General features: G+C 36.8%; 1 protein-coding gene across 11 annotated transcripts in view; it reads right to left on the bottom strand.

Annotated features, from left to right (window-relative positions):
- Positions 1–15,371, bottom strand: part of PLCL1 (phospholipase C like 1) — an 821,890-nt gene that overhangs the window by 504,463 nt on the left and 302,056 nt on the right. The gene's annotated exons all lie outside the window — the stretch shown is intronic.

The following is a 15,371-nucleotide window of genomic DNA, read 5'->3' as shown; positions in this document are numbered from 1 at the left end:
GAATGATTTAACAATACAAAATTGTTTTACAAGAAGTGATAAATATAGGAGAACCCCCTCCCACCTGGTCAGTTACTATGAGCATGCAGTTAGGTACATGCTATATATTTGAGCACACTGGATCTATCCAAAACAAGGGAAGGCTAATTAAATTGGAAGAGAACACTTCTAGATTGAGGGAAGTGGTGATCTTTTCAATATGGCTTTAAAAGAGTAATGTCTAATCTCATTATTCTTAACCTAAAATGTTCTTTACACATTTATATTTACATACATATATATATATATTATGTACATATATATGTACGTGTGATAATACACACACACACCACATTTCTTATATCCATATTCATATATGTATGTGTATATGTTGACAATGTTAAACTTTACCTGAGCCCTATGCTCCTGGAAAACAGGGATGATTGAGAAACTCTTAACTTTTTGCGTTCCAGGAAATGGCTTACTTCTAAGAGCCACTCTTCCCCATGTGATTTAGATAAGACCCATGGATGCCTTCCTCATTCACTTATGCCAAGGCCAGACAATGACCCTCCAAGTTCTCTTTCAGAAATGATTAGCTGAACTGTTTGTACACATTAACCAACCTTAAGTTAAGCTTCTCTCCTTCCTTCAGGCCCTAAACTTCCACCCTCCTCCAGCCTGACCCCGTATACTGCCCCTTCTTAACGGCCTCTCAGGATCACACCACCCAGCCACCCCCTCTCCATACCTAGTTCTTCTAGCCTCATTTGCCCCTTTCAGTAAAAAAAAAAAATTACTTTAAGATGCTTATAAATTTTATGGAAGAATCATTCTCCGTATTTATTGCAAGGGTCCTCTGCCCCATATTGCAAAAATCCTTTCAAATAAAATCTCTCTTTACCTAAAAGTGGATTTGTTTGTACTTGATAATGTATGCACCACACTTACATAAATACATTCAGAGTAGTGAGCTCATGTTGCTCTGATTTGGGTTAAGAATAAGAAAATTAGATGTATCCCATGTTCTCCCTAGAGTAACAAGGAAAGAAGAGGTGCTTGTGTCTGAAAAACCCAAAAGGGCTATAGGAAGTTAGAACGAAATATTCTTTCCATATATCACTGTAGAAAATAGTTAACAGAGTAAAGACATCAAACTCACCTTAGACTAAGACTCTGTGTGTAAGAAACAAATTTTCTCTAAAGAAAGTTTCCCTGCAAGAAAAGTTAGACCTCCCAAGCTAGAACCAAGTCCTCTAGTCTATGCTGCATCTATTCATTTGGATTCTGCCACTTTTGAATTATTCAAAATCATTATAAAATGCAGCTTTCATCTGAAAAAAAAATTACCTTCAAGAGACACTAAATTTAGTCCTACTGGAGATAAAGTAAAGTGGTCTGTGGCTTTCATAAACATTCAACAGCCTGGCTTTTATCTCTGCTAAACTCCTGGGTAGCACAGCTGGGATACGGCCACCCAAGGCAGAAATCTGGACACCATGTAACTAGCCTGCTTATTACTAAGAGGCATTAACATTCCACTGAAGCATCTTATATTGTTGGACAAGGACTGTTTGGAATAATTTTTAGATTTATGGTTTATTTTTATTACATATGCATTAATTATACTCTTGTGAAAAAAGAATTTGCTCTTTTTTCCAACACTAATACAGTTCATACTGTATATTTTATGATTTTCTCTCTGTATCTTTTCAGCTTCAGATTATAGTAATCTCTCAAAAATCAATCTTTTAATGTCCTCGTTTGCAACTACAAGCTTTCAAATGAATTTTATAGATACACATGGACAGAGAACATTGCGACAGATTATTTTTTAGAAGATGGGTGATTCAATTCACATGTAATTAGCAATATGACTCATGAGTAGATGTGATATAATAACAAATTAGCTATGATGCTAAAGAGTGGTAATTAAATGAGTGAGGCAGACACTTTAGGACTCCCCAGACCAAGTCGAGGATGTCTAGCACATCTTTATTTTGATTTGTTTTCTTTTCACTATTATTTTCAGACTGTTTTGGCAACCGCAGTCAAGCTATCAAGATACAAGGCAGGATCTGGAATCCATGAAAGCTCTCTGCTCAATTGGTAATTCCTCATCGACGATTTCTCTGACTTCCCATTAGATCAAATTCCATTATGCGTTCTCATACATCTCCTTCACAGCACTCATCACAGTCACAAATTTAATACAGTGTGTGATAATTAATGATTACCTTCCCAACTAGACTGTCACCTCCATGAGACCATGCTTTTATTCACCAGTACATTCTCAGGTATGAGACCAAGAACCTAGTATGGGCTTATAGACATTTATTGAATGGATGAATACAGCTTTACAAAAAAAAAAATCCCCAAATTACTATTTGCTAATTTATGGATTAGAGTCCTATTTTATGATGTGTATCTTTATTCTATAGTAATAATCCAAACAATAACAAGGTTCTAAAAATGTGTCTATGAGTATCTTCTCAAACACCTAGTCTACGTACATCAAACTTAGCTTATAAAACTCCTGATGGTACGACTCAAGAGATCAGAGCTGTTTTTCTAGTACTTATCCATCTATTCTCTCTCACCTGCTACCTTCTTCCTGGTGATAAATAACATACATTAGAAGGCAGCTGGCTGAGATTACAGGTGAGTCTAGGGCTTGCTAGGCTGAGTAAGACTAAACTGGCTGCCACTAGAATCAGAACCTCAATTTTGGCATCATCATGGTTTTGCCTTTCCCAGGTGCAGTTACCAAACATTTTCAGCATGGCAAGTACCATAATTGCTTACCAAGATTAAAATGCTATTTATAAAACATTTACTAGGCCAAATAATAAAAATACATTTTAAAATACAATAAAAAAGGCATAAAATAAATGTAACCAAGAGAAGATATATACTAGGTCAATATACAACATTCCTTTCACTCGTTATTAAGCACACTTAACTTAATAAGGTAAGAAGTTCTTTAGGATGGTAGCTAAGTCTTTGACTGTAATCTACATTTCCAGACTAGAAGAACTTCTGTGATTTATAAACTGAATTTAATTATCAGAACCTCTATAATGTTTGAGTGTTTTAATAGCAGGGAAGTCTTGAAGAACAAAAGAAAGAATATAAGATCACTCTATTTGCAAAAATTCCCAACAGGAAGACAATATTGTTAACATGTCAATACTACCAAAAGCAATCTTAATACTCAATGCAAAACCTGTCAAAAATCCCCAAGATATTTTTGCAAAAATAGAGAAACCCATCCTAAAATTCACATGAAATCTCAAAGCCCCTATGTAGCCAAAACACCTTTTTTTTTTTTTTGGCCACCCCCAAGTATATGGAGTTCCCGGCTGGAGCTCAGATCCAAGCTGCAATTGTGATCTATGCAGCAGCTGCAGCAACACTGGATCCTTTAAGCCACTGTGCTAGACCAGGAATCGAACCAGTTCCTGGTGCTGCAGAGACACTGATGATTCCATGGCACCACAGCAGGAATTCCACAAAACAATCTTGAAAAAGAAGAACAAACTGGAGGACTAACACTTCATGATTTTAAAACTGACTACAAAGTTACAGTAATCAAAACATTCCGAATAGAATAGAGAACCTGGAAATAAACCCTGACACCTATGGTCAATTAATCTTTGACAAGGGAGGCAAGAACATAAAATGGGAAAAAGAAAGTCTATTCAGCAAGCATTGCTGGGAAACCTGGACAGCTGCATGCAAAGCAATGAAACTAGAACACACCCTCACACCATGCACAAAAATAAACTCAAAATGGCTGAAAGACTTAAATATACGACAGCACACCATCAAACTCCTAGAAGAAAACATAGGCAAAACAATCTCTGACAACAACATCATGAATATTTTCTCAGGTCAGTCTCCCAAAGCAATAGAAATTAGAACAAAAATAAACCCATGGGACCTCATCAAACTGAACAGCTTTTGCACAGCAAAGGAAACCAAAAAGAAAACAAAAAGACAACTTTCAGAATGGGAGAAAATAGTTTCAAATGATGCAACCGACAAGGGCTTAATCTCTAGAATATATAAGCAACTTATACAACTCAACAGCAAAAAAGCCAATCGATCAATGGAAAAATGGGCAAAAGATCTGAATAGACTGTTCTCCAAGGAAGATATACAGATGGCCAGCAAACACTTGAGAAAATGCTCAACATCACTGATCATAAGAGAAATGCAAATCAAAACTACCATGAGATACCACCTCACACCAGTCAGAATGGCCCTCATTAATAAATCCACAAATAACAAGTGCTGGAGGGGCTGTGGAGAAAAGGGAACCCTCCTGCACTGTTGGTGGGAATGTAAACTGGTACAGCCACTATGGAGAACAGTTTGGAGATACCTTAGAAATCTATACATAGAACTTCCATATGACCCCACAATCCCACTCTTGGGCATATATCTGGACAAAACTCTAATTAAAAGAGACACATGCACCCACATGTTCATTGCAGCACTATTCACAATAGCCAGAACATGGAAACAACCCAAGTGTCCATCGACAGATGATTGGATTCAGAAGATGTGGTCTATATACACAATGGAATACTACTCAGCCATAAAAAAGAATGACATAATGCCATTTGCAGCAACATGGATGGAACTAGAGAATCTCATCCTGAGTGAAATGAGCCAGAAAGACAAAGACAAATACCATATGATATCACTTACAACTGGAATCTAATATCCAGCACAAATGAACATCTCCACAGAAAAGAAAATCATGGACTTGGAGAATAGACTTGTGGCTGCCTGATGGGAGAGGGAGGGAGTGGGAGGGATTGGGAGCTTGGGGTTATCAGACACAACTTAGAATAGATTTACAAGGAGATCCTGCTGAATAGCATTGAGAACTATGTCTAGATACTCATGTTGCAACAGAACAAAGGGTGGGGAAAAACAAATGTAATGTATACATGTAAGGATAACCTGACCCCCTTGCTGTACAGTGGGAAAAACAAAACAAAACAAAACACATTCTGGCACTGGCATAAACTCAGACACATAGACCAATGGAACAGGATAGGTAACACAGAAATAAACCATCATATGTATATGGTCAAAGGATTTTTAATAAGAATGCCAAGACCAATCAATGGGGTAAGAACAGTTTTTTAAACAAATGGTGCTGGGAAAACTGGGTTTCCACATGCAAAAGAATGAAGTTGGACCTTTACCTAACAACATATACAACAATTAATTCAAAATGAAACAAAGACCCAAATTAAGACCTAAAATTATAAAACTCTTAGAATAAAAAAAATTTCATGACATTAGATTTGGTAATGATTTCTTAAATATGATACCAAAGGCATAGGAAAAAGAAAAAATAGGGAAATTAGACTTCCTAAAAAATTTTAAACTTTGTGCATCAAAAGATAGTATCATCAGAGTTCCTGTTGTGGCTCAGTGGTAAAGAATCCAACTAGTATCCATGAGGATCCAGATTCAACCCCTGGCCTCACTCAGTGTGTTAAGAATCTAGCGTTACCATGAGCTGTGCTATAGGTTGCAGACATGGCTTGGATCCTGAATTGCTGGGGTTGTGGTGTAGGCTGGCAGCTGTAGCTCCAATTTGACCCCTAGCCTTGGAAGATCCATATGCCTTGGGCATGGCCCTAAAAAGTCCGAAAAAAAAAAAAAAAAAAAAAGAGAGAGAGAGAGAGAGTATCATCAGAGTAAAATGGCAAACCACAGAATGGTATAAAATATTATACATCTGATAAAGGATTAAAATCCAGAATATATGAGAACTTTTAAAACTCAACAACAACAAAAAACAAACAACCCAATTCAAAGATAGGCAAAGGACTTAAACAGACATTTCCCCAAAGAAGATATACAATGGGCAATAAGCACACTAATAATTAGGAAAGGGCAAATTAAAGCTACAATGACATACCACATCATATCCATTAGGATGGCTACTATTAAAAAACAGAAAATAACTGTGGATGAAGATGTAGAGAAACTGGAATTCTTGTGCATTGTTGATGGAAATATAAAATGGGACAGTTGATGTGGAAAACAATATGATGGCTCCTCAAAAAAATTAAACATAGAGTTACTATATGATTCGACATTTCCACTTCTAGGTATATATCTAAAAGTATTGAAATCAAAGTTTCAAAGTGATATTTGTACACTCATGTTCATAGCAGCATTATTTACAAAAGCCAAAACATGGAAGTGTCCATCAACAGGTAATTAGATAAGCATAAGATACAACAGAATATTAGTCAACCTTAAAGAGAAGGGAATTCTGACATATATCACAACATGGACGTATGCTTAGGACAGTTTGCTAAGTGAAATAATCAGTCACAAAAAGACGGCATTATTCCAGTTACATGATGTACTTGGAGTAGTCCAAAATCATGGAGACAGAGAGCAGAATGGTGTTTTCCAGGGTCTAAAGGGAGGGGAGAATAGGTAGTTATAGTTTAATGAGTACAGAGTTTCAGTTTTACAAGATAAAGAGAGTTCTGGACACAGATAGTGGTTATGGTTGCATAATACTACAAATATATTTAGTACCATTGGACTATACACTTGAAAATGGTTAAGATGGTATGTTTTATGTTATATGTATTTTACCACAATAAAAAAAAATCAGGGAAAAAAAATCCAAGATGGTAAATAGAGACTATCCTCTTTGGATACTGTTTTTTCCTATGCCACAGCTACAGCAGTGCCAGATCTGAGCCATGTCTGTGACCTACACTACAGCGCACAGCAATGCCAGATCCTGAACCCACTGAGTAGGGCCAGGGATCGAACCCACATCCTCATGGATACTAGTTTGGTTCATCACCACTGAGCCATAATGGGAACTCCAAGACCATCTTATTTGGAAAGAGGTATCAGGAAGGGAGAAGGAGGACTCATAGTGGGAGACTACAGGAGGTAAGGATAGAAACTGATTATAATTAGAGTTTCATAGTGCCATGGGTTAAAAAAAAGTAGGGGAGCAAGACATAACAGAGAATATATATAGGGAGAGAGATTTATGCTACCAATAAGTTTAGCAACAAAAGGATCAATGTATTTAAACAATGTAATGCAGTTAAACCACAGAGAAAAGATTTAAAATAACATACAATAGTAAAATGTAAAGACCTGTAAGGATTCCAGCTATCATAAAATCTGATCTTATTTTTGGTTTGGAAAAATCTAGCCCCAAAGAAGATAATTTTTAAAAATTAAATCTGTTGCAGATTTCTAGACTCATAGTCCAACTCCCTACAGGTCTAAAGACCTAGATAATTCCAAGACAAAGAATTTGTTATTTTGCATATATCACTAGAAAGTATTTTTCTTAGACTTACCAGAATTAAAAACTTTGTTTAAACTCTTTAAACCTTGCTTCTCAAGATCAGTAACTTAAAGACTCCTTAACTTTACTTCTCCAGAGGCTCCCTTCTTCTCAGTTAGGCCTGAGGAATTAACCTATTGGGACTTCATCTCATTTCTAAATCAACTCAGGTTTGTTATTCAAAGGAAGAAGAAAGATTCCAGGATTTCTGCCCTAACAGATTAAATGATAAAGGAAAGATGAAGGATCTGAAAGGCAGAACTGAGGCTGTGGAGGCTAAGCTAAGGAAGGACTATGAGAGAAGTATGGCCTTTGCAAAGTTTTTGCTGGAGGCACAGTTCTTATGCTTCCTCTATCTCATCAAGATGTGGAGGCTGGCAACGTCTGGACCAAAAACCAGGGAACAGTAAAGCTGTCCAAGGGAAATGGGAAGAGAGGGAGGGAGGCACTGGCTGGGTTCTCAGGGTGGGTCCAGGGTCTGCTTTGGTATTTGTGTTGTTATTTTGGTTTTGCTTCATTATCTCAATGGCATCTGTCCAGGGGCTCAACTGCATCCAATTACTCAGTAGTGATCAGGCCCTGGGGAGTTGATTCCTGCTAACCAAGCTCAAAGGAGATGGACTGATAAAAAAAAAAAAAAAAAGGAAGTGAACTGACTCACTTAGAAAGAGACTGTCAGGCAGATGGGACTAGTTACATTATTTGGTCAACTCATTCCACCTTCGTTAGAAAAGTATATTTGGGAAGCCAAGTTGAGAACAGAGTTGGTGAATGCAGTGTCAGAAGAAGGAGGTGGTCCCAAGCTACATTCTCTCAATGCAACTTCCTTCACTCCAGGATACTGCCAAGATGGTTGGAATACTCATGTTAGCTGGACAGGACATTCACTCTCTTGGATGAAGATAACAAACATAAAGCACTTACTACAGTATTGATACACAGAAAGCACTCAATTAATACAAGCCATCATTATTATGGGGCTATAAATATTCTGGTAATTTAGCATAGTGGGCTGACAGCATGAGCTTTGGAGCTCTATTGCTCACCATCTATATGACAATGGGAAGGTTATTTAACCTCTCAAGCCTCAGTTCTCCTACATGTAAAATGAGTGTAATAATGATACCTTAAAGAGTGACTCTTAAAATTACTTAAGATATTGCCTGAAAATCACTTAACTGCTAATTGTAAGATTTGAATGATCATTATAAATAAAAAAACAACAAACACTTGCAGAGCATTTTTTTATATCCCAGATATTGCTCTATATGCATTAACTCATTTGGTCCACTCTCTGACCCTATGAGGTGGATACAGTCAAGGAACTCATCACTGGTAGATTATCTTCACCAACACTAGCTCCCTTCTTTGAAGAAGCATATACTTTCCCACTCCACTGAAGTCAGACTGACCATTTGGCTTGCTTTGGCCAGTCAAATTTAAAGAAGGACATGTGACACTATTTGGCAGAAAAGTTTAAAACCAATTTGTGCTTCCCTACCTCTAGGATTAGTTGAGATAAAGCCCCTATTAGCCTGAGTTCCTAAGTAACCCTTGCTGAACCTGGTGAACAGACAGGGCGAGCAAGAAAAAAGCTATTGTTTCAAGCCACCAAGATTTTTGTTTTTGTTGCCATAGCATAAAAGAACCGTATTCCAATGAACCCAAAAGCATAGAAACAAAAGGAAATTTTCCCAATACGACATAGTTAGAAAGAGTCTGACTCCAGATTCTTTACTCTTGAGTACTGATATGAATACAAAGAATAGTTTATTATTAATGCATTGTTGTCATTGGAGGTCTGTTTTTAGACTTCATAGTTGTTCTTTTCTGAATGACTTATTTCAGGAGGAAATCTAGCCTTTCTCCAGCCTCTACTGAAACAACAGCCAGCAGATGACAAAACACCATTGGAGAATTTGTTAATGGACAACATGGAGGACACTGGACATGTTCCTTCTTTATATCACCTCAAAGAAGTCCCTGGGGGCACAGTCACTCTGGCTGCCAGAAAAGCCTGTACACACAGGATCTCAGAGAATGCTTTAAAATATCTATGGTCATTCTGTTGATGGTGAACCCATTCTTTCCATCACTCAGTCTTTCAGAAATAGATCCCTCTCCTCATATGTCTTATCCCATTAACCCATCATCTTGTTTACCTTTTGTCTCTCAACAATGAGCAAAGATTTCAAATATGTTTGCAGGCTCTATTAGAAAGCATGTCTACAAATAAAAAATGCTGGAGAGGGTGTGGAAAAAAGGGGACCCTATTACACTGTTGGTGGGAAAGTAAATTGGTGCAACCACTGTGGAAAACATTAAGAGATTCCTCAGAAAACTAAAAATAGAATTACCATTTGATCTAGCAATCCCACTTCTGGGCATCTATCCAGAGAAAACCATGACTCAAAAAGATACATGTACTCCAATGTTCATTGAAGCATTATATACAATAGCCAAGACATGGAAACAACCTAAATGTCCATCCACAGAGGAGTGGATAAAGAAGATGTGGTACATATACACAATGAAATATGTGTGAAATTACTCAGACAGTGAGACACCATCATCATATGCTATTGCTTACATGTAGAATCTAAAAAAAGGACACAATGAACTTCTTTGCAGAATAGATACTAATTCTCAGACTTTGAAAAACTTGTGGTTTCCAAATGAGACAGGCTGGGGTGGGGGGATGCACTGGGGATATGGGATGGAAATTCTACAAAATTTTGTTGTGATGATTGTTGTACAACTATAAATGTAATAAAATTCATTTTTTAAAAAGAAAGAATATTACTACACTAACATCCATGTAATTTCCTTTATGCAGCAAGATTCCCTAGAGATGTGAGGGCCTGAAATTTGGGGACCGAATGAAAGAATCTGCCTGAGTTAGAACACAAGTACACAAAGAGAAGTGAGAAGCTTCAGCCTCTGTTCTTCGAAGCCAAGGAAAATGAAATTGTTGTCAAGATAAAACAGAAAGAGCAAAGCTTAAGCAGTGATAGAAAGCCAAAAAGGCAGAAAAGATCAGTCATATTCACTGAACATTAATCTATAAAAGAGACCCAGTTTTTTAATGAAATACAATGGAATGCATTAAATTATAAGCTGGAACTCTATCTAGGGAAAGATAATATATATATGTCAGTTAATAGAAGTGCTCATTGATGAAGTAATCATTTATTCACAATTTATTTAATATATTATTCAATTAGTAATCAATGAAATTCAAAAAACAAGTAAGAAGTCATCCATTTTTCTAATTTTTAAGCTTTAGTGATCACTTACTTCATGGCTTTCCCTTTATAATAAAATGTTTACTAATTTATATTTCTTCAATGCTTTTTATATATCTCTATTTGACACTTCTCCAGCCTGATAAAATTGATTTTTTCATCAAACTTTTAAAAATGTACAGATAATGGAATTTAGTTCCTTAAAATAGTCAATAGTTCAACTTAGAAAAATATGTATTAAGAAACTCACAAAAGTGCTATTCTAGGGTTCTAATTTCATTTTTATAGATGCTACCACCTTTCAGTGAAACTCTCTTTGAACTTAAAGAATCAATCACTCTGGATGGAGTCCAAGACTTTAAGTAAATTCCACTTCATAATTTATTATGTTTTTGTTTCTGTTTGTTTTGTTTTTGTTTTTGTTTTTTGCTTTTTAGGGCTGCACTCGTGGCATATGGAGGTTCTCAGGCTGGGGGTCTAATCAAAGCTACAGCTGCCAGCCCATGCCAGAGCCACAGCAACTCCAGATCCAGGCCGCATCTGTGACCTACACCACAGCTCAAGGCAACGCCAGATCCTTAACCCACTGAGCGAGGCCAGGGATTGAACCTGCAACTTCATGGTTCCTAGTCGGATTCGTTTCCACTGTGCCATGACGGAAACTCTTATATTATCTTTTGTCAGTGATGTAGTATAAATTCATATTTCTTTCACGAGATTTTCAGAATTCTCATTAGCGAAATACTTCCAAAATTAATAACAACTTTACTACAATAGGTTGGGCCATGCAAATGAAGTTGTAATATCTCTTTCTGGAGGATGTAAAGAAAGGAAAATTTTTCATTATAAGATTTTAATATTATGCTAATTACTCAATAAAATTCATTTGTGAAGGACAGCATGGAGAAAAGAGAGATGGAAGGAACAGTTGAAATGTGAAGGTGGGATGAAATGGAGCTATCTTGGTTCAGTGATTATCTGGAAAAGACACTGACGGAGTCACTGAGACCTGCACCATCACATCATCCCCAATGTACACAGAAGCTATTTAGAGAGTTCAATTTTGTTCTCAGCAGTGAAGGAATAAGAAAGGGAGAAGAGGAAAATGACTACATTAGTTGGTTATTGGCATGTGGGAAAGTGTAGGGAAATGCAGATCTGCTAAGCAATCCCTACTCTGGACCCATTCATGGTGCTAAAATATGAATGAAAGAAAAACACATGTTTGGGAGTTCCCTGAACCATTGTGAGTTTAGCCTCCTTACTGGATTCTAAGTCCTTGTTCCTAGTGTGGAAAATTTGGACTCTGTAAGTATAATTCATTTTCATTATATTGTAAAGCTCTTCAACTTTGTCTCTGCAAATGTTTCTCCAATTTCTCTGTCATGTATTAATATCAGATCATTGCAGAAAACACAGAATTGCAGAAAACATAAACTGAATAATTTACTGTTTAGTCTCAGAGCAACGTGCTTTAAAGCCAATGACCCTTTCCAGAACGCCATGCTGCCAACCTACCACTCCCCCAAAGGCATATTTCTCATTTTTTCTAGATCCTCCCTTGCTTGTTGGAAATTACATTGGAATTAAATATATAGCTACATGAATTCATATATTCTACAAATATTGGTCAATCACCACTCCTTTCCCCTACATATTGAGGAGTCCTTGCAAAAATTGTGTGCAAGGAAATCTTTGCAGTTAAGCAATTCAGAATTTATAGGTGAGTCTTGGCATATCCTACTATTTCAGTGATTATGTCTTACCAGTGTGGTTAGTACTAATCCAACCAGTTGTAAGCAACGGAAATTGACTCTAGTAAACTTAAGAAATGGGGCATTTTTAGGAGCTTGGAAAATCAACAGGAGGGCTGGAGAACACAGCAGGAACTAAGAAGTCTGAGTCTAAGATATAAGAAATGAAGGAAGAGTCTTAGAGAGGAGGGTCTTCTCAGAGAGGCACCACTGCAATAACCAGTCTCCAAAAGAGCTTGGTCTCTTTGTCTCTGAGCTAAAAGTTCAAATTCCAACGAGGTCATTTGTTTAGGGGAAAGGGCACATAATTAGCAACAGGTCCACTAAATGCAATGAAGGAGAGAAATGACATATGAGAAGTTTGGAAAAATTCACTATTCTTGTTTAAGTTCCTTGCACTCAAGCTGAAATACCAGAAGCTTGTACATGAGTTAAAATAATAGAATATTTTCTCTTTTTGAATTATAGTTTTGTGCAGATAAATGCCCAGGAGTGGGACTGCTGGATCATACTATAGCTCTATATTTAGTTTTCTGAGGAACCTCCCTACTGTTTTCAATAGTAGTTGTACCAAGGTACATTCCCACCAACAATGAAGGAGGGTTCCTTTTTCTCCACACCCTCTCCAGCATTTGCTATTCGCAGACTTGTTAATGATGGCCATATGATATCACTTATATGTAGAATCTAAAATATGGCACAAATGAACCTATCTACTAAACAGAAAAAAAAACTCACAGACATAGAGAACAGACTTGTGATTGCCAAGAGGGAGGGGGGAGGGAGTGAGATGGACAGGGAGTTTGGGTTAGTAGATGCAAACTATCATATTTAGAATGGATAGACAATAATGTCCTACTGCACAGCACAGGGAACTATGTCCAATCTCTTAGGATAGAACATGATGTAAGATAGTATGAGAAAAAGAATGCATATATATGTATGCTGGGTCACTATGCTGTATAGCAGAAATTGGCATGATTAATTTTTTATAATCAATTATACTTTAATAAAATTAAAGAATAATAGAAGATTGATTCTATCTCCAAAGATCTGTCCTTTGTATAGCATTTTCTAGGCTCCATTTAGTAATCATCTCCTGTCACTAAACCAAACACATAAACAAACCTCAGAAAAGAGTGAATGGGCTTAAGTCAGAAGTTAACAAAGAAGTAAACAATTATATCTTAAATTTTTTAAAGTGAATACTACTCAGCCATAAAAAAGAACAAAATAATGCCATTTGCAGCAACATGGATGGAACTAGAGACTCTCGTGTTAAGTGAAGGAAGTCAAAAAGAGAAAGACAAATACCTTATCACATATCTTAAATCTAATATATGGCACAAATGTTTCTATCTATAGAAAAAAGAAAAACTAACTCATGGACATAGAAAACAGATTTGTGGTTACCAAGGGGGGGGTAGGGAGTGGGAAGGACTAGGAGTTTGGGGTTAGTAGATGCAGACTATTATATTTGGAGTGGATAAGCAATGAGATCCTGCTGTATAGCACAGGGAACTATATCTAGTCACTTATGATGGAGCATGATGGAGGATAATGTGAGAAAAAGAAGATATATATGTACGACTGGGTTACTTTGCTATACAGCAGAAATTGACAGAACATTATCAATTAACTCTAATAAAATTTTTTAATTATTAATTTAAAAAAGCCTTTTCTTCCAATGGTCATCCTCACCCTTATGAAAGTAATACCATATATGTGTGTATATATGGTATTACACACATACATATATATACACATACACAGTAATAATATATATATATATATATAGTGTCGTTTTGTGCACTGTAACTTAGATATCTTGTATGTATTACTTCATTTAATTCTTACAAAACTAGAGGTGGAGATACTTTTATAACCCTCAGACAGATTACATAACTTGGCTAATGCCTCGCACCTATCAGGCAATTTGCACACAGAGCCTGTGCCCTCACTCCCACACCAGGCTTCCTGGATTCGGTCACATGGCTTGATTCTAACAGGAGGCAGGAGGACAGGGTAGTGGTTAGAACCATGGGCATGAGTTAAAAATCTCAATTCTGCCATCTACTAGCTGAAGGTAAGAAACTGAAAACTCCCTAAACGTCACTTTCCTCCTCTGTGAGATGGAGGAGGTCATATCAGGGTCAGCATGAGTTGCTGCAAGATCACATGGTTATTGCAAAGAGGAAAGGAGGAAACATATAACCTTGTGAAGTGCTGAATAATCAGTGGCTATTATTAGTTATATACCTGTCTCCCCTTGTAGACTAGTCCTAGAGGCTCAGGTATTACATTTTTGATATTTGTGTCCCTAGCTCCTTTCTCAGTGATCAGCATATTAACAAGCCCACAAAAAATATATGCTGACTAGAAAGCATTTGTATGAGGGCTCATACTGCCATGTTGTAGTTAAGTATTATAAAATGAGCTCCTCTTTATATTAACACTACAGTTTCTGCCTAAGCAAATGATGCCTTTTCCCCCATCCTACTTCCTGCCTCTAGACTGCTAACTCATGAGGTCAGATCTGTATCAGTTTTGTTCTCTGTGAGTCCCCAATGCATAGTAGAGAGCCCAGTACATAGTAGAAGCTAAACAAATATTTGGGGATTGAATTTTTAATAAATATCTGTGACAGGTCTCACAGTTCACCTAGGACTTTCACATAAACATGTGCAGTATCTCTCTGCAGAGCAGGCTCTGGAGCCACACTGCCTGGGTTCAAACTCCAGCCTCACCATTTACTAGCTGAATGATCTTGGGTAATAAACATAAGGGTTCAATGTCTCAGTTTTCCCACTGGTAAAATAAGAATACTAACAGTATTGGGTTAATGAAAGTATGAAAATGTTAACTCATATGAACCTTATAACATAGTACCTGGTGCATCATAAGTGTTCTTTAATTGTCAGGAATTATTAATTTTGTTTGCAGCTGTTTTCCTCCATTGCACTGCTAAGAAGAAATTATTCCAACTGCCTGAATCACTTATTCATTCATGTAACAAAATATGAAAAGCAGCAT

This window comes from Sus scrofa, chromosome 15, assembly GCF_000003025.6.
Source record: "Sus scrofa isolate TJ Tabasco breed Duroc chromosome 15, Sscrofa11.1, whole genome shotgun sequence".
Lineage (NCBI taxonomy): Eukaryota > Metazoa > Chordata > Mammalia > Artiodactyla > Suidae > Sus > Sus scrofa.
Note: the sequence above shows the minus strand (reverse complement) of the source record. Positions and strands in the feature narration are given on the sequence as shown.